Genomic DNA, 21493 nt, shown 5'->3' on the forward strand with positions numbered 1-21493 from the left:
TATTAGTCATTTACTAGGCTTTGAGATCCTGGGGATAGGAACATTTATTTCCTGTTTTTAAGTAGCCCGTGGTGATTGTGTTCATGGTGGGTGATGAACCTGAGTTGTGCTGAACACATTTCTTTTTCAGGGAATGTTTCAGGTTGATGGAAATGAAATCAAGAAAATAAACATGTTGCTAACGTATTCTGGTGGGTGAAGCAAGTTTGTCAACTTATAACACAAACTGAACTGCTCTATTCTCCTACCTGATTTCTGTGTCTCAAAACAAGACAGGAAAAAAAAAGGCAAGGATGAAAAAGGTGACTGTAGAATTCCACCTTTGATAATCCAGACACATGGCATTGAATAATTTATTTAAATATACATATATATCTTTAGGTATATATGACTATATATACATACACTGCCTATCAATGGTTTGGCATGGAGTGTATAGTGTATACACAATATATTAAATATATATTATTTTATTTATAGTTCTATCACACAAGTAACAGTTTAAACAAGTTGGAAAGAACATGTGGAATACTGACCAATCAAAAAACATCCATGCTTCAGGGTCAACAAAGGTATTTTCGAAACAATGATTTTTATTATTACTTGCTATTGCATAACATAAGGTCTTTGTATGAGGATATAAAACAGTTCCTTCAATGAAGGTATTTGATGTTCATTGATACCCAAATCCATAATCTTAATGGTATGGTTTAAAGAAATAATGTAACATAACACATGTACGGAGTACTCATCTCTGAACAATTAACAGAGATTGATAAAAATCAACACCAGATAAACACCCTTTTGACAATGAGCCTCATTATATGACGCATAGGAGAAACAGAAGTTGTGAATGATAAAGACGATATAAAAGAAAATGCTGCAAGAGATTCAATTTAATACAAAGATGAATATTACAAATACACGTTTAACTGAATAATCAAATATTTAGTCATTCTTTTATATTATTCCCACTAAAAAACTAAGACATAACAAATGGCCCCAAAACCATCTGCTAGGAACATCCATTTGCATGCTAATTTTTTATAATTCATAGTTTGAAGTTATTTGTGCAAGCTTCCTATTCTCCTTCTTTAAATTTTGGCCATTTCTGTGTTCCCTGACTCATTCCTACTTCTTACAACAGGCAAAGGAATTACCAATATTGGTAGTAGTAATAATAATAATAATGTTCTGTAGCTTTTAATGTTTTATCTACTAATATTTCATGTTAATTCTCATAAGAACACTCTAAGGAAAACAGGACAGGTATTGCACTAAATATATAGACAAAGGGACTAAAGCTCATGGAAGTTAAGTAATTTGCTCAAGTTCCCACAGCCTGTGAATAATGAATAACTGAGTCAAAACATGTATCCAGGCCTGATAAGTCTGAATGCAGTTCTCTTTCTGTTTCCATTCTACCCAAAGAAGAGTTAAAGATCATATAACTCCATCTGGGTGATTTCTGAATCTAATTTCAGCTCTTTACCAATCATTGTGGTTAAAGGAATGATTTACCACAGATATACAGTAGGCACTTGGTTATTTGTTCATTTAATTATGCAACAAATACTTTTTTTAGCACCTCACATTTGCAAAGCCTATAAAATCGATTGGCAGATCCAGTTGCCCGTAAGCACTTAGAGTATTTACATTACAAGGAAACAACTTAGCCTGGCATATTTTTAACTTTTCAGGATAGTTTTCAAAGGGGAGTCAACATGGACACCAACTTATTAGTCATTCTTGTACCCATCCTAATTGTTAAGAGGAGGAAGGTAGAGAAGGACACTGTGTGGAAAATGAAAGGCTGTCACAGTGAACACTGTAGTACATCACCCAGATACCACCTCACCCAAGGTCATTCTCCCTCCCCAGGAGCAACCTACATCCAACAACTAATCTACGCATGGGTGCAAAGTCCAAGCCTCATTGCGGAGCCAACAGTGCCCCCCTTATGCGTAGACCATCCCAGCCCCTGAACCCAAACTGACTGTCCAATCCTGCTTCCTCACTCTGTCATAGACATTAATCTCACGGGACAAGAAAGACAGTTCTTAAATGGGATTTTGAGCCAAATTGCCAACTGACCAGTTGTTGTTGATCTCCTCACTTATGGTAGATGGAGCATAAATGGCCCCTGACATGTGTCAGTGGTGCTATTGTTAAAATGTCCACCACTGGAGAACTGAAATGGTAATCAACTGAAAGAAAATGACTGGTAGGTGTAATGCCTCATGCACTTGAGAAATATGGGAGAAATGGCAAGTGTAAGGATAGTGAAGGCTATTTCTTGGGGCAATCAGTGATTTTGGAGAAAGATAATGAAAGGCTGAAGGTGATTAATCAGCAATTGAAGGCTAATTATCAAAGTCGGAGCACCTCAATCCTGCATATAAAGAGTCTCATCTCCTTCAGTCAAGGGACAAAAAGCTGAGGATCAGAACCTGAACTTTACAAGTAGCACAGTTGAATTCTTGTTTCCTCCAAGTCACTATGCCAAGGCCAAGATTCTGATTTGGAAGAAATGAGACCCTGAGATATGGAATAGCATATCTTTGAAAATCATGAATCACCAAGTTCTCCTGAACTCTCTGGACTTCCAGAAGTAACCCACTCCTCCCTATAAAAATCTAGCATTTCCCCTCTGCTTGAAGATGATATACAGGCTCCGTCCTTGCAAGACAGCATGGATCCCCTCAGAACATTCCCCCAACTTGTCTCCCTGGCTATTCAATGATTATCTAGTATTAAGTCACAACAAAACATAGTTGATGTTGAGCTGGGCCTGATGAGCAGAAAGAGACGGTATCTGCAAAGAGCTGCAGAATCTAGACAACATGTACCAATAGGAGGCAAGAAAGTACATATAGGCTTGGATGCTGAGAGTGCTGGATCAAAGGAGGTAGAACATGCAGTTGGATAAATGAAAAGTTACTTATTTTGAAGCCCTCGTTAGGATTATACATCCTGGTAAAAACCCTGAAAATTCATATTAGCACACTACTAGGATGATCCTTTGAACTTTAGAGAAAACAAAATCTAGTAAAGAATGCTCCAATTGCCATGGCAGATGGTAGAAGAGGGATCAAAGGACTTAGAAAAATGGGTATACTAGCATACATATAGTAAGTAAGGCCAGAAAAACCACCAGCTGGCTTTGGCCTGCTGCAAGGCCCAGAGGTCTCTGTTTACCAAAACAATAAGAAATGCACTGGCTACAGGGACACCAGCATCACTGAGAAGCTCAGTAGTGGCTGTCTTCTGTTGGCCAGGGCTGACAGAAATAAATTCCATTATAAAACTGGGCCCCTTGATAGCAGACTGGATGATAAAATCCTAAAATAATGGAGACCAGGTAGTGGAACATAGCCATCAGAAGTAAGGTGAACACTCAAGATTGGAATGGCAGGCTGGAGGGTCTGACTCACAGAGTGCTATGGAGATCATTAATAGAATATAGCATTCCTAAGGGAAATATAAATGGGATGGCAACAAGGGTACTGCTCAATTCACATAATCAAAAGAAATCAGAGATGGATGATCGGGAGGCTGTGGGTACATAAGAAGGCCAATCCCTTGCCCAGTTTCTGTACCTGAGCCAGTTTTGAGGCCCAGAACTGACTGACTGAAGGAGACGCTGGGTCCCCAGGAGGAAGGCTCTGCAACACCATGCAAGTATACATGGTAATGATTCCCCAGTCCAAAAGGGACCTATAGCCATTTACTCAGGCAACCATATACTGGGGACAGGGTAATTTCAAATATTTTGAAGACTGTTGGATCCAGGGTCCATGCTGACATTTATACCTAAGAACTCAAAGCATCAGTCACTACCCTCTATTAGAGTGGAGACATGGTTTGAAAAAAAAAAAAAGACTCCAGCTCACAGACGGTCCACTGAATCCATAGACTCTCCCAGTGGGTACTCCAATTGGAGAAGACTTTTTTGGTAGTTGCACAACCTTAGCATTAGTTTCTTGGCCAGCCAAGAAAGTAAATCAAAAACAATATTGCATCTTGAGGAAACTGAAAGATGTTTGTGCCACCCTTAAAGACCTAACGGACTTAGGGGTGGTGTCACCACCTAATTTCCATTCAATTTACCAGTCTAGCCCCTGAAAAATCAGGTAGATCCTGAAGGATAACTGTAAACTACCACAAACTCAACCAAGTACTGGCCCTCATTGCAGCTACTGTGCCAGGTGCTACAGCAGATTTACAGCCTCTAGTACATGATGTGCAGCCATTGATCTGGCTTATGCATTCTTTTCCATCTCTATCAGAAATAGTTCTCACAACAGTGTACATGCACAACCTTGCCCAAGAGCTAACTTAACTCCCTTACTCTATACAACAATGTGGTATAAAGAGACCTGGATCATGCTGCTGTGTTGTAGAGCATCACATTGGTCTGCTATATCAATGATATGCAAATTGGGCCAGAATATCAAGAAGTAACAAGCATGTTGGAAGCTTTAGTAAAATAAATAACACGTTGGCTTTCCATGCTGACAGTGTTCCAACAAACATGGCAAACATTCTTAAAACCCACCCGACATTCTGTAAGAAGTATGGCAAGCACCAACCCCACAAAGTGATACAGTACAAGAAGGGCAAGGATTCTCCTTATGCCCAGGAAAAGTGACATTATGACAGGCAGCAGAGTGGCTATGGTGGGCAGACTAAGCTGGTTTTCTAGAAAAAGGCTAAAAGTGCAAAGAAGATTGTGCTGAGGCTTCAGTGTGTTGAGACCAGCTGCAGATCTAAGAGAATGCTGGTTGTGAAGAGATGCAAGCATTTTGAACTGGGAGGAAATAAGAAAACAAAGGGCCAGGTGATATCCAGTTCTAAGAATCATCTTTTGTTTTATTATGAAGAAAATATAATTTTGATATTATGTTAAAAACAAATGTATCACTCTAATGGGCAAAGGGAAGCCCTACAAAGATTAAAAGGTCTGCAACATCAGTAAAATATTGGGGGGGTCCAACAACCTGGGATCATTCTGGGACATCCTCTTAAAATAAAAGAAGAAATTGCACCTCCTGCCTCCCACCACAAAGAAAGAAGTAAAATGTCTGGCTGGCTTCTTGAGTTCTGGAGGAAGCATATTCTACACTTGAGAATATTACTCTAACCTATTTACCAGAAAGCACGAAAGGCTGACAATTTTAAAGGCAACCCAGTGCTGGAAAGTGTTCTGCAGCAAGTCCAGGTCATGATACAAACAGTCCTGCCACTTGGGCAATAGAACACAACAGACTCTATAGGCTTACAGGTATTTGTGATGGGAAGAAACACTGTGTGGAGCTAACAGCAAGCCATAATATGGGAATCACAATTAAGAATTCTAGCATTTGGCCGGGCCTGGTGTCTCACATCTGTAATCCCAGCACTTTGGGAGGCCAAGGCGGACGGATCACGAGGTCAGGTTCAAGACCGGCCTGACCAACATGGTGAAACCCTGTTTCTACTAAAAATTCAAAAACTAGCTGGGTGTGGTGGCAGGCACCTGTAATCCCAGCTACTCATGAGGCTAAGGCAGGAGAATTGCTTGAACCCGGGAGGCAGAGGTTGCAGTGAGCCAAGATCGTGCCACTGCACTCCAGTCTGGGCAACAGAGCGAGACTTCATCTCAAAAAAAGAGAAAAGAATCCTAGCATTCTACAAAGGCAGGCGAATCACAAAGTCAAGAGAGCAAGACCATCCTGGCCAACATGGTGAAACCCCGTTTCTACTAAAAATACAAAAATTAGCTGAGTGTAGTGGTGGGTGCCTGTAGTACCAGCTACTCGGGAGGCTGAAGCAGGGGAATGGTTTGAACCCGGGAGGCGGAGGTTGCAGTGAACCAAGATCGTGCCACTGCACTCTAGCCTGGGCGACAGAGGGAGACTCTGTCTCAAAAAAAAAAAAAAAAAATTTCCCTAGCATTCTAGAGCAAAGGCATACCACCAGCAGTGGAAAATTAGGTACCTTCCAAAAAACACAGCTTTTGACATGCTACTGGGCCCTGGTGGAAATGAAAGCATGGTCCACAGAACAGTAAATAACCATGCTGTCAGAACTGTCCATCATGAGCTGGATTCTGCCCAGTCTCAAGACCAGCTGCAGCAATGGGATACATCCCAGTAATCTTTCTTAAAAGTTTTCACCCAGAAAAGAAACCCACCAAAAACCTGAAGGAGTTGTTCCCAGAACTTTTACTGGCAAATGGATCTGAGCAGCACAAGCAGTAAACTTTAATAGACATTTAATGCACTATCCAGATCACCCCTTCGCTTCAGGCCAGAAACACTCATTCCCCCAGCTACCATGAGTATTAGTGACGGACAGTTCACAGCTGTGCCACCTCTTCCAATGTCATGCTCCCTTCCCAGGGCAACTGGTATCAAATGACTGATCAATACAGGGCTACAAAGGCTCACTGCCTTTGGTGCAGGGCCATTTTAGCTCCATAGTTCCTGAGAGTCAGCTGAGATATCTGTTGTGACTACAATACAGTTCAAATTTTCTCTCTCAATCATCCTGCCTTCTTTATTCCCTTATAGGTGTTGATCCAAGAACGTTCCCTAGTAAACTTTCTGCATGCTAATCTCTGAACTTTCTTCCCAGAGAATCTGACCTGTAACAACTGTACCTAGAGTGGCCAATCTTTCCTTGATATACTCTTTTTACAACAAAGGCTTTTTTTAGATATGGGATCTCACTATGTTGCCCAGACTGAAGTGTAATGGCTATTCACAGGTGCAGTCACAGCTCACTATAGCCTCAAATTCCTGGGCTCAACTGATTCTCCTGCCTCAGCCTCCCAAGTAACTGGGACTACAGGCACGTGTCACCACACCTGGATGCAAAGGCTTTTTATAAACTGAGATTTTATAACTTTGAAAAACAAAACTCACATGGCTGCCCTAATGTTTAATCCACAATTTCAATTTCCAAGTTGTCTTTCAAAAACTTATGTTAAAACTAAAAAGTCATCTAGACCATATAAATACCTATACTCTGTATCTTTGTAGTTATTTACTTAAACAGCTGTTTTATTACTTTGTAAACATAGTTTCCCATTCTATGAAATCAACAGTATTGTTAAATTTTATATCTTTCTTCTTTCATAAAATGATAAAAATTCATTGCCTACTATTTCATTCAGTTTCTACTGAGAAATAATTACAAATTCTTAAAACTTCACATCATCAATATTATCAATCTACTGCCTTATATACTTGGAAGAACTACTGAACCAGGAATCTAGAGTTCTTAGTTTAGCTTTTTTATGTGACTTTGTATTACTCACTTTATTTATTCATTTAACAAATATGGTACAGTGCTTGGGGGTGTTTCAGAAATTGCACTCAATTCTGAGCAGAAAGAATAAGGAAGACAGGCAGCCCCAATCCTCATGAAGATTAGAACCTAATGGTGAAAGCAGACATTAAACAAGTCATGATATAAATAATTGTTTGACTAACAATTGTGATAGGTGTTCTGAGGAGTAAAGCCACAGTGTCATGAGTATGTAGAACAGAAGGCCCTAACCTAGCCTACGATGCCTGAAATTCCTTGAGGAAATGGCATTTAAGTTGAGATATAAAGAACAGATGAAACTTAACAAGATGAAAAGGGGGAGAGAGATTTATAGACAGAAAGAACTTTATACTTGAAAATTCCAAAAAGGGAAGACACTTAGTATGTTCGTAGAACTAAAGGAAGGCTACATAGTGAGAGAAAAGTAGAGACACAGGGAGCAAGCCATATCACACGGGGCCTTGCACATCAGAAGGACAGTTTTGAACTTTATCCTAGGTGCAGCAAGAAGCCATTTCAGAGTTTTAGGCAGGAAAAAGACATAGATTTCCTTATATGCATAATATTAATAATACCATCTGTCTGCTTACCTTATCAGTTGCTAAGAAGATCAATAAGATATTGGATGTGAAAAAAAAAAATCACTAGAGGGCAGAGCAGGATGGCTGAATAGAAGCCTTCACCAATCATCCCCCACTCAGGAACACCAAATTTAACAACTATCTACACACAAAAAAGCACCTTCTTAAGAACAAAAAGGCACATGAGCAATCACAGCACCTGGTTTTAATTTCATGTGGCTGAAAGAGGCACTGAAGAGAGTAGGAAAGATAGTCTTGAATCACCAATGCCACCTCTCCCCATCCCCTGGCAGCAGCCATGTGGCACAGAGAATTCATGCATTTGGGACAGGGAGATCGCCCAGTGATTGTGGGAATCTGCACTGAATTCAGTATTGGGGAAAACCCCACCCCTGATATTCAACGTGGGTTCTTTTCTATTTCCCTAAGCATCGGCTGGTCTGAGAAACAAAGGGAAAGAGTACAAGAGAGAGAAATTTTAAAGCTGGGTGTCCGGGGGAGACATCACATGTCAGCAGGTTCCGTGATGCTCCCTGAGCCATAAAACCAGCAAGTTTTTATTAGCAATTTTCAAAAGCAGAGTGTACGAATAGGGTGTGGGTCACAGAGATCACATGCTTCACAAGGTAATAAAATATCACAAAGCAAATGGAGGCAGGGCGAGATCACAGGACCACAGGAAGGGGCGAAATTAAAATTGCTAATGAAGTTTTGGGCACGCATTGTCATTGATAACACCTTATCAGGAGATAGGGTTTAAGAGCAGACAACGGGTCTGACCAAAATTTATTACGCGGGAATTTCCTCATCCTAATAAGCCTGGGAGAGCTACAGGAGACCAGGGCTTATTTCATCCCTTTGTCTTCGACCATAAAAGACAGCAGCACCCAAAGGGGCCATTTCAGAGGCCTACCCTCAGGGACCATTCTCTTTCTCAGGGATGTTCCTTGCTGAGAAAAAGAATTCAGCAATATTTCTCCTATTTGCTTTGAAAGAAGAGAAATATGGCTCAGTTTCTCCCGGCTCACTGGCAGTCAGAGCCTAAGGTTAGCTCCCTTGTTCCCTGAACATTGCTGTTATCCTGTTGTGTTTTCAAGGCGCCCAGATTTCATATTGTTCAAGTACACATGCTCTACAAACAATTTGTGCAGTTAATGCAATCATCACAGGGTCCTGAGGCGACATACATCCTCCTCAGCTTACAAAGATGATGGGATTAAGAGATTAAAGTAAAGAGAGGCCTAGGATATCACAAGGGTATTGACTGGGGAAGTGATAAGTGTCCATGAAATCTTCACAATTTATGTTTAGAGATTGCAGTAAAGACAGGTGTAAGAAAGTATAAAAGTATTAATTTGGGGAACTAATAAATCTCCACGAAATCGTCACAATTTATGTTCTTCTGCTATGGCTTCAGCCGGTCCCTCCATTCGGGGTCCCTGACTTCCCGCAACAACTCAGTGCTGCCGTGTCATGGCAGAAAGTAAAACCAGGCTAAACTCAGCTGATGCCCACCAATGGAGGGACTATGTAAACCAACCCCAGCAAGAGAAGAATTGCCCATCCTAGTTGTTGGAAATTAAGTTTTGACAAGCCTCACCACCACAAGCTAAACTGCTCTGGGGTTCTAAATAAACCTGAAAGGCAATCTTGGCCACAGGGACTGCAGTTCCTAGGCAACTACTAGTGTGCTGGGCTCAGAGCCAGGGGATGTTGGGCGCATGCAGACTAGTGAGACACCAACCAGGGCAGCTAAGGAAGAGCCTGCACCAACCCTCCCACAACCCAAGGCAGTCCAGCTTGCAGCAATAAAAGTAGCTTCTTCCTTCTACTGCCAGAGGAGAGGGAACAGTAAAGAGGAGTTTTGTATCCCAGATATCAACTCAGCCACAGTAGGACAGGGCACAAGGCAGAGTTGTGAGGTCCCCATTTCAGGCCCTAGCTTTCAGACAACATACCTAGACACAGTTTGCACCAGAAGGGAACCTATTGCCTTGAAGGGAAGGACCCAGGCCTGGCAGCATTGTCACCTGCTGACTACAGAGCTCTTGGGCTCTGAAGAATGAGCAGCAATACCCAGGTCATACACTTTGGGTGAGACTCTGAACTCCACTGGCTTCAGGTGAAACCCAGCACATTCCCAGATATGGTGGCTATAATGAAAGACTCCTTCTGTTTATAACAGCAGACAGAAAAGCAAAGGGAACTTTGTCTTGCACCTTAAGTAACAACTGAGCCACATTGGGGTAGAGCACCAAGAAGTCTCTTGGGGTCCCTGATACCAGCTATTGGCTCTTGGATGGCATTTTATGTCCTGGGCTAGAGGGGAAACTACTGCCCTGAAGGCATCTCTAGGTCCACCCCACCCAGGGCCTGGGGGAACTCGTGGCTCTGAAGGGAAGGGTACAAGCCTGTCTAGCTTTGCCACCTGCTGATTGTAGAGCCCTAAAGCTTTGAGCAAATATAGGTGATAGCCATGTAATGGTTACAGCGGGCCTTGGGCAAGACCCAGTGCTATGCTAGCTTAAGGTCTGACCCAGCATAGTCCCAATGGTAGTGGCTACATGGCTGTTCATGTCAACCCACCCCAGCTCCAGGTGGCTCAGCACAGAGAGAGAGAGAGAGAGAGAGAGACTCTGTTTGGGAGAAAGTAAGGGAAGAGAACAAGAGTCTCTTCCTGGTAATTGAGAGAATTCTTCCAGACCTTATCCAAAACCACCAAGGCAGTACCTCTATGAGTCTGCAAGAACTACAGTATTACTGGCCTTGGGGTGCCCCTAATACAGATATTATATCACAACACCCAAGTCCCTTTGAATACCTGGAAAACCTTCCTAAGAAGGACAGGCATGAACAAGCCCAGACAGTGAAGACTAGAGTAAACACATAATTCTTCAACTCCCAGACACCAATTAACATCCACAAGCATCAAGACTATCCAGGAAAACATAGCCTCACCAAACAAACTAAATAAAGAACCAAAGACCAACCTGGAGAAACATGTGACTGTTCAGACAAAGAATTCAAAATCTGTTTTGAGGAAATTCAAAGAAATTCAAGATAACACAGAAGGAATTCAGATTATATCAGATAAATTTAACAAAGAGACTGAAATAATTTCAAAGAATCAAACAGAAATTTTGGAGTTGAAAAATGCAGTTGGCATACTGAAAAACACATCAGAGTCTCTTTATAGCAGAACTGGTCCAAGAGAAGAAAGAATTAGTGAGCTTGAAGACATGCTATTTGAAAACATACAGTTAGAAGAGACAAAAGCAAAAAGAATGAAGCATACCTTGAAGACCTAGAGAATAGCCTCAAAGGGTAAATCTAAGAGTTACTGGCCTTAAAGAAGACATAAAGACAGAGATAGAGGTAGAAAGTTTATTCAGAGAAACAATAATGGGGCTGGGCATGATGGCTCATGCCTGTAATCCCAGCACTTTGGGAGGCTGAGGCAGGTAGATCACATGAGGTCAGGAGTTCAAGACCAGCCTGGCCGACATGGTGAAACCCCATCCTTATGAAAAAAATACAAAAATTAGCCAGGCGAGGTGGTGTGCTCCTGTAATCCCAGTTACTCAGGAGGCTGAGGCATGAGAATCATTTGAACCCAGGAGATGGAGGTTGCAATGAGATGAGATTGTGCCACTGCACTCCAGTCTGGGAGACAGAATCAGACCCTGTCTCAAAAACAACAACAACAACAAAAGAAATAATAAAGGAGAACTTTCCAAAAATAGGGAAATATATCAATATGCAAGTGCAAGAAAGTTATAGAACACCAAGTAGCTTTAACCCAAATAAGACTACATCAAAGCATTTAATAATCAAACTCCTGAAGATCAAGCATAAAAAAGATAGCCTAAAAGCAGCAAGAGAAAAGAAATAAATGACATACAATGGAGCTCCAATATGTCTGGCTGCAGACTTTTCAGTATAAACTTCACAAGCCAGAAGAGAGTGGCACAACATACTTAAAGTGCTGAAGGAAAAAAAAACGTTTACACTAGAATAATATATACAGCAGAAATATCCTTCAAACTTAAAGGAGAAATAAAGACTTTCCCAAACAAACAAAAGTTGAAGTGTTTCACCAACACCAGACTTGCCCTACAAGAAATGCTAAAGGAATTTCTTCAACCAGAAAGGAAAGGATATTAATGAGCAATAAGACATTATCTGAAGATACTAAATTCATTGGTCATTGTAAGCACAGAAAAACACAAATAATGTAACACTGTTAACTGTGGTATGTAAATTACTCATGTCTTATGTAGAAAGACTAAATATGAACCAATCAAAAATAATAACTACAACAACTTTTCAACATATAGACATTACAATAAGATATAAATAGACACAAGGAAAAGTTAAAAAGCAGCGGGGATGGAGTTAGAGTGTAGAGTTTTTATTACTTTTCTTTTTCCTTGTTTGTTTGTGCAGGCAGTGTTAAGTTGTCATTAGTTTAAAATAATGGGTTATAAGATAGTATTTGCAAGCCTTACGGTAACCTCAAATCAAAAAACTTACAACAGATACACAAAAACAAAAGATTAAATCATACCACCAGAGAAAGTCGCCTTCACTGAAAGGAAGACAGGAAGGAGGGAAAGAAGAAAAAGACCAGAAAACAAATAACAAAATGGCAGGAGTAAGTCCTTCTTATCAATAATAACACTGAATGTAAATACACTAAACTCTCCAATCAAAAGACATAGAGTGGCTGAATGGATTTTCTTAAAAAATTTACCAAGGAAAATTTGCCAAGCAAATGGAAAGGAAAAAAAAAAAAAAAAAAAAAAACAGGGGTTGCAACCCTAGTCTCTGACAAAACGGATTTTAAACCAATAAAGACCAAAATAGATAAAGATGGGCATTACATAATGGTAAAGGGACCAATTCAACAAGAAGAGCTAACTATCCTAAATATATATGCACCCAATACAGGAGCACCCAGATGCATAAAACAAGTTCTTAGAGACCTACAAAGAGACTTAGACTCCCACACAATAATAGTGGGAGACTTTAACACCCCACTGTCAATATTAAACAGATCAACAAGACAGAAAATTAACAACGATGTTCAAGACTTGAACTCAGCTCTGGATCAAGTGGATCTAATAGACATCTACAGAACTCTCCACGCCAAATCAACAGAATGCACATTTTTCTTAGTGCCACATGGCACCTATTCCAAAATCGACCACATAATTGGAAGTAAAACACTCCTCGGCAAATGCAAAAGAACTGAAATCATAACAAAAAGTCTCTCAGACAACAGTGCAGTCAAATTAGAACTCAGGATTAAGAAACTCACTCAAAACCACACAACTGCATGGAAATGTAACAATCTGCTCCTGAATGACTCCTGGGTAAATAATGAAATTAAAGCAGAAATCAAAAAGTCCTTTGAAACTAGTGAGAACAAGAAACAATGTACCAGAATCTCTGGGACCCAGCTAAAGCAGTGTTACAAGAGAAACTTATAGCACTAAATACCTACATCAGAAAACTAGAAAGATCTTAAATCAACACCGTAACATCAAAATTAAAAGAGCTAGAGAAGCAAAGCAAACAAATCGAAAAGCTAGCAGAAGACAAGAAATAACTAAGATCAGAGCAGAACTGAAAGAGATAAAGATAGGAAAAGCCCTTCAAAAAAATCAATGAATCGAGGAGTTGGTTTTTTGAAAAAAATATCAAAGTAGATAGACTGCTAGCTAGATTAATAAAGAAGAAAAGAGAGAAGAATCAAATAGACACAATAAAAAAATGATAAAGAAGACATCACCACTGACCCCACATACAAACTACCATCAGAGAATACTACAAACACCTCTGTGCAAATCAACTAGAAAATCTAGAAGATTTTTTCATGTGTCTGTTGGCTGTATGCATGCCTTCTTTTGAGAAATGTCTGTGCATATCCCTTGCCCACTTTTTGATGGGGTTATTTGTTTTTTCCTTGTAAATTTGTTTGAGTTCTTTGTAGGTTCTGGATATTAGCCCTTTGTCAGATGAGTAGATTGCAAAAATTTTCTCCCGTTCTGTAGGTTGCCTGTTCACTCTGATGGTAGTTTCTTTCGCTGTGCAGAAGCTCTTTAGTTTAATTAGATCCCATTTGTCAATTTTGGCTTTTGTTGCCATTGCTTTTGGTGTTTTAGACATGAAGTCCTTGCCCATGCCTATGTCCTGAATGGTATTACCTAGGTTTTCTTCTAGGGTTTTTATGGTATTAGGTCTAACATTTAAGTCTCTAATGCATCTTGAATTAATTTTCGTATAAGGAGTAAGGAAAGGATCCAGTTTCAGCTTTCTAATTATGGCTAGCCAATTTTCCCAGCACCATTTATTAAATAGGGAATCCTTTCCCCATTTCTTGTTTCTCTCAGGTCTGTCAAAGATCAGATGGCTGTAGATGTGTGGTATTATTTCTGAGGACTCTGTTCTGTTCCATTAGTCTATATCTCTGTTTTGGTACCAGTACCATGCTGTTTTGGTTACTGTAGCCTTGTAGTATAGTTTGAAGTCAGGTAGCGTGATGCCTCCAGCTTTGTTCTTTTGACTTAGGATTGTCTTGGCAATGCGGGATCTTTTTTGGTTCTATATGAACTTTAAAGTAGTTTTTTTCCAATTCTGTGAAGAAACTCATTGGTAGCTTGATGGGGATGGCATTGAATCTATAAATTACCTTGGGCAGTATGGCCATTTTCACGATATTGATTCTTCCTATCCATGAACATGGTATGATCTTCCATTTGTTTGTGTCCTTTTATTTCACTGAGCAGTCATTTGTAGTTCTCCTTGAAGAGGTCCTTTACATCCCTTGTAAGTTGGATTCCTAGGTATTTTATTCCTTTGAAGCAATTGTGAATGGAAGTTCATTCATGATTTGGCTCTCTGTTTGTCTGTTACCGGTGTATAAGAATGCTTGTGATTTTTGCACATTAATTTTGTATCCTGAGACTGCTGAAGTTGCTTATCAGCTTAGGGAGATTTTGGGCTGAGATGATGGGGTTTTCTAAATATACAATCATGTCATCTGCAAAAAGGGACAATTTGACTTCTACTTTTCCTAACTGAATACCCTTGATTTCTTTCTCTTGCCTGATTGCCATCAGAGAAATGCAAATCAAAACCACAATGAGATACCATCTCACACCAGCTAGAATGACAATCATTAAAAAGTCAGGAAACAACAGGTGCTGGAGAGGATGTGGAGAAATAGGAACACTTTTACACTGTTGGTGGGATTGTAAACTGGTTCAACCATTGTGGAAAACAGTATGACGATTCCTCAAGGATCTAGAACTAGAAGTACCATATGACCCAGCCATCCCATTACTGGGTATATACCCAAAGGATTATAAATCATGCTGCTATAAAGACACATGCACACGTATGTTCATTGTGGCACTATTCACAATAGCAAAGACTTAGAATCAACCCAAATGTCCATCAGTGACAGACTGGATTAAGAAAATGTGGCACATATACACCATGGAATACTATGTAGCCATAAAAAAGGATGAGTTTGTGTCCTTTGTAGGGACATGGATGCAGCTGGAAACCATCATTCTCAGCAAACTATCACAAGAACAGAAAACCAAACACCGCATGTTCTCACTCATAGGTGGGAACTGAACAATGAGATCACTTGGACTTGGGAAGGGGAACATCACACACCGGAGCCTATTATGGGGAGGGGGGAGGCGGGAGGGATTGCATTGGGAGTTATACCTGATGTAAATGACGAGTTGATGGGTGCTGACGAGTTGATGGGTACAGCACACCAACATGGTACAAGTATACATATGTAACAAACCTGCACGTTATGCACATGTACCCTAGAACTTAAAGTATAATAATAATAAAAAATGTAAAAATTTAAAAAAAAGAAAGAAAAGAAAATCTAGAAGAAATGGATAAATTCCTGGACACATACACCCTCCCAAGACTAAGCCGGGAAGAAGTTGAATCCCTGAATAGACCAATAATAAGCTCTGAAGTTGAGGCAGTGATTAATAGCCTACCAACCAAAAAAAACCCCAGAACCAGATGGATTCACAGTCAGATTCTACCAAGGTACAAAGAGGAGCTAGTACTATTCCTTCTGAAACTATCCCAAACAATTGAAAAGGAGGGACTCCTTGCTAACACATTTCATGAAGCCAGCATCATCCTGATACCAAAACCTGGCAAAAACACAACAAAAAAAGAAAGCTTCAGGCCAATATCCCTGGTGAACATCAATGCAGAAATCCTCAACAACATACTGACAAACTGAATCCAACAGCACATCAAAAAGTTTATCCACCATGATCAAGTCGGCTTCATCCTTGGGATGCAAAGCTGGTTCAACTTACACAAATCAATAAACATAATCCATGACATAAACAGAACCACTGACAAAAACCACATGATTATCTCAATAGATGCAGAAAAAGGCTTTGATAAAATTTAACATCCTTTCATGTTAAAAACTCTCAACAAATTAGGTATTAATGGAACATATCTCAAAACAATAAGAACCATTTATGACAAACCCACAGCCAATATCATACTGAATGGGCAAAAGCTGGAAGCATTCTTTTTGAAAACCAGCACAAGAAAAGGACACCCCCTCTCAATACTCCTATTCAACATAGGATTGGAAATTCTGACCAGGGCAATCAGGCAAGAGAAAGAAATAAAGTGTATTCAAATAGGAAGAGAGGAAGTTAAGTTGTCTCTGTTTGCAGACGACATGATTGAGAATTTAGAAAACCCCATTATCTCAGCCCAATATACAAAATCACAAGTATTCCTATACACCAACGATAGACAAGCAGACAGCCAAATCATGAATGAACTCCCATTAACAATTCCCATTCCCATTCACAATTGCTACAAAGAGAATACAATACCTAGGAATACAGCTAACAAGGGATGTAAAAGACCTCTTCAAGGAGAACTGACAACACTGCTCAAGGAAATAAGAGAGAACACAAACAAATGGAAAAATATTCCATCCTCCTTGATAGAAAGAATCAATATCGTGAAAATGGCCATACTACCCAAAGTAATTTATAGATTCAATGCTACGCCCGTCAAACTACCATTGACATTATTCACAGAACTAGAAAAAAGTACTTTAAATTTCATATGGAACCAAAAAAGAGCCTGTATAGTCAAGGCAATCCTAAGCAAAAAGAACAAAGCTGGAGGCATCATGCTACCTGACTTCAAACTATACTACAAGGCCACAGTAACCAAAACAGCATGGTTCTGGTACCAAAACAGACATATAGACCAATGGAACAGAACAGATACCTCACACATCTACAACCATCTGATCTTTGACAAACCTGACAAAAACAAGCAATAGGTAAATGATTCCCTGTTTAATAAATGGTGGGAGGAAAATGGCTAGGCATACGCAGAAAATTGAAACTGGGCCCTTCCTTACACCTTATACAAAAATTAACTCAAGATGAATTAAAGACTTAAATGTAAAACCCAAAACCATAAAAGCCCTAGAAGAAAACCTAGGCAATACCATTCAGGACATAGGCATAGGCAAAGACTACATGATGAAAACACCAAAAGCAATTACAACAAAAGCCAAAATTGACAAATGGGATCTAATTAAACTAAAGAGCTTCTGCGCAGCAAAAGAAACTATCATCAGAGTGAATAAGCAACCTACAGAATGGAAGAAAATTTTTGCAATCTACCCATCTGACAAATTCTCATATCCAGAATCTACAAGGAACTTAAACAAATTCACAGGAAAAAAACAACCTCTTCAAAAAAGTGGGCAAAGGATATGAACAGACACTTCTCAAAAGAAGACATTTATGTGGCCAATAAACATATGAAAAAAAGTTCAACATCACTGATTAGAGAAATGCAAATCAAAACCACAGTGAGATACCATCTCACGCCAGTCAGAATAGTGATTATTAAAAAGTCAAGAAACAATAGATGCTGGCAAGGCTGTGGAGAAAAGGATGCTTTTACACTGTTGGTGGGAATGTAAATTAGTTCAACTATTGTAGATGACAGTGTGGCAATTCCTCCGGGATTTAGAGCCAGAACTACCATTTGATCCAGCAGCCCCATTACTGGGTATATACCTAAAGGATTATAAATCATTCTACTATAAAGACACCTTCACACATATGTTTATTGCAGCACTATTTACAATAACAAAGACAAGGAACCAATCCAAATGCCCAACAATGATACACTAGATAAAGAAAATGTGATATATACGTACAACATGGAATACTATGCAGCCTTAAAAAGGAATGAGATCATGTCCTTTACAGGGACATGGATGAAGCTGGAAACCATCATCCTCAGCAAACTAACACAGGAACAGAAAACCAAATACCACATGTTCTCACTTACAAGTGGGAACTGAACAATGAGAACACATGGACACAGAGAGGGGAACAACACATACCAGGGCCAGTCGGGGTGGGGGACAAGGGGAGGAAGAGTATTAGGACAAATAGCTAATAGATGATAATTTCACACATGCAGCAAACCACCATGGCACACGTATACCTATGTAACAAACCTACACATTCTGTACTTGTACACCAGTACTTAAAGTAAAATAATAATAATAATAAACAAGCCTCTATGATCTGTTGCACACAAGAAAAGTGCTTCACCTATAAAGACACACACAGACTGAAAGTAAAGAGATGTAAAAAGATATTCCATGTCAATGGAAACCAAAAAAGAGTAATGGTAGTTATACCTACATCAGACAAAATAGATTTTGAGACAAAAACCATAAGAGACAAAGAATGTCATTATATGATTACTAAGGGGTCAATCAGCAAGAGGATGTAACAACTATAGGAATACCCAGATATATAAAATAAGTATTATTAGAGCTAGAGGAAGAGATAGACCCCAATACAATAATTCCTGGAGATGTCAACACCTCAATTTCAGATCTTTCAGACAGAAAATCAACAAAGAAAAATTGAACTTAATCTGCATTACAAACCAAGTGAACCTAGTAGATATTTACAGAACATTTCATCTCATGGCTACCGAACGCACATTCTTCTCAGTAGATGGATCATTCTCAAGGATAACCATATGCTAGGTCACAGTACAAGTCTTAAAACATTCAAGAAATTGAAATAACATCAAGTATATTCTCTTTCCTAACCTAAGAATAAAACTAGGAATCAATACCAAGAGGAATTCTGAAAACTATAAAAACACATTGAAATTAAATAATATGCTTCTGAATGACCAGTGGGTCAATAAAGAAATTAAGAAGAAAATTGACAAATTTCTTGAAACAAATGATAATGGAAACACGCCATACCAAACCCTATGGGATATAGCAAAAGCAGTACTAAAAAGGAAATTTATAGTCATAGGTGTCTACATCAAAAAAGAAAAGAGTGGGGCAGTGGCGCATGCCTGCAGTCCCAGTACTTTGGGAGGCCAAGGCAGGCATATTGCTCAAACTCAGGAGTTCGAGACCAGCCTGAGCAGCCTGGTAAAATCCTGTCTGTACAAATACAAAACAATTAGCCAAGCACAGAGGTGCACACCTGTAGTCCCAGCTACTCAGGAGACTGAGGTGGGAGGATTGCTTGAACCTGGGAGGTCAAGGCTCCAGTAAGCCAAGATCATGCCACTGCACTCCAGCCTGGGCAACAAAATGAGAACTTGGCTCAATAAAAATAAAAAATAAAAAAATAAAAACTTCAATAAATAACCTAATGATGCATTTAGTAGGAGAAAAAGATATAATAAACATCAAAGCAGGAATAAACAAAATTGGAACAAAGAAAACAATACAAAAAATCAACAAAATAAAAAGTTGGTTTTTTGGAAATATAAAAAAATTGACAAACCTTTAGCCAGACTAAGAAAGAAGAGAGAAGACCCATATACATAAAATCAGAGATAAAAAAGGATACATTGCAAACAATACCACAGAAACTCAAAGGATCATTAATAGCTACTATGAGCAGCTATATTCCAATAAATTGAAAAATCCAGAATAAACAAATTCCTAGGCACATACAACCTATCCAGATTGAACCATAGGCTGGGTATGGTGACTCATGCCTCTAATTGCAGCACTTTGGGAGATCAAAACAGGCAGATTGCTTGAGCCCAGAAGTATGAGACCAGCCAGAGCAACATGGCAAAACCCCATACAAAAATTAGCCAGGTATGGCGGCATGTGTTTGTAGTCCCAGCTACTTGGGAGGCTGAGGCGGGAGGACCACCTGTGTCCAGGAGGACAAGGCTACAGGGAGCTGTGATCACACCGTTGTACTCCAGCCTGGGCAATAGAGTGAGATCCTGTCTCAAAAAAACAAAAAGAAATTTTTTAAAAAGATTGAACAATGAAGAAATCCAAAACCTGAACAAACCAATAACAAGAAACAAGATGAAAGTCATAATAAAAGGTCTCTCAGCAAAGAAAAGTCTGAGGCCCAATGGCTTCACTGTTGAATTCTACTAAGCCTTTAAAGAACTAATACCAACCCCACTCAAACTATTCCAAAACAATAGAGGAGAGGATACTTCCAAACTCATTCTACAAAGTCAGTATTACCTTGATATCAAAACGAGACAAAGACACATCAAAAAAAGAAAACTACAGGACAATTTCCCTAATGGATGTTGATCCAAAAATCCTCAACAAAATACGAGTGAAGTAAATGCAACAGTACATTAAAAAGATCATTAATTATGACCAAGTGGGATTTATCCCAGGGATGCAAGGATGGCCGAACATACGCAAATCAATCAATGTGATACATCAATCATATCAACAGAATGGAGGACAAAAACCATGTGACAATCTCAACTGATGCTGAAAAAGAAATTTGGATATTTTAACAATATTGATTCTCCCAATCCATGAACATGGAATATTGTTCCATTTTTATGTCCTCTTTAATTTCTTTCATCAATATTTTATAGTTTCATTGTAGAGATCTTTCACTTCTTTGATTAAATTCATTCCTAGGTATTTTATTGTATTTGTTGTTATTATAAATGAGATTACCTTTGTGATTTCTTTTTCAGATTGTTCATTATTCACAGATAGAAATGCCACTGACTTTGTATCCTGCAACTTTACTTAATTTGTTTGTCAGTTCTATTAGTTTTTCTGTGGAGTCTTTAGGTTTTTCCAAATATAAGATCATATGATCTGCAAACAAGAATAATTTGGCTTCTTTCTTTCCAATTTTGATGCCCTTAATTTCTTTCTCTTATCTCATTGCTCTATCTAGGACTTCCAATACTATGTTGAGTAACAGTGGTGACAGTGGTCATCCTTGTCAAGTTCCAGATCTTAGAGAAAAGCCTTTCAGTTTTTTCCCCATTTCGTATGGTGCTAGCTGTGGATGTGTCAAATATGGCTTTTAATATGTTGAGGTATGTTGCTTCTATACCCATATTGTTAAAATATCCATGCTACCTAAAGCAATCTACAGATTCAGTGCAATCCCTATCAAAATATCAATGAAATTCTTTAAAGAAATAGAAAAAGCAACCCTAAAATTTATGTGGAACCACAGAAGACCCAGAATAGCCAAAGGTATCCTAAGCAA

This window comes from Papio anubis, chromosome 1, assembly GCF_008728515.1.
Source record: "Papio anubis isolate 15944 chromosome 1, Panubis1.0, whole genome shotgun sequence".
Lineage (NCBI taxonomy): Eukaryota > Metazoa > Chordata > Mammalia > Primates > Cercopithecidae > Papio > Papio anubis.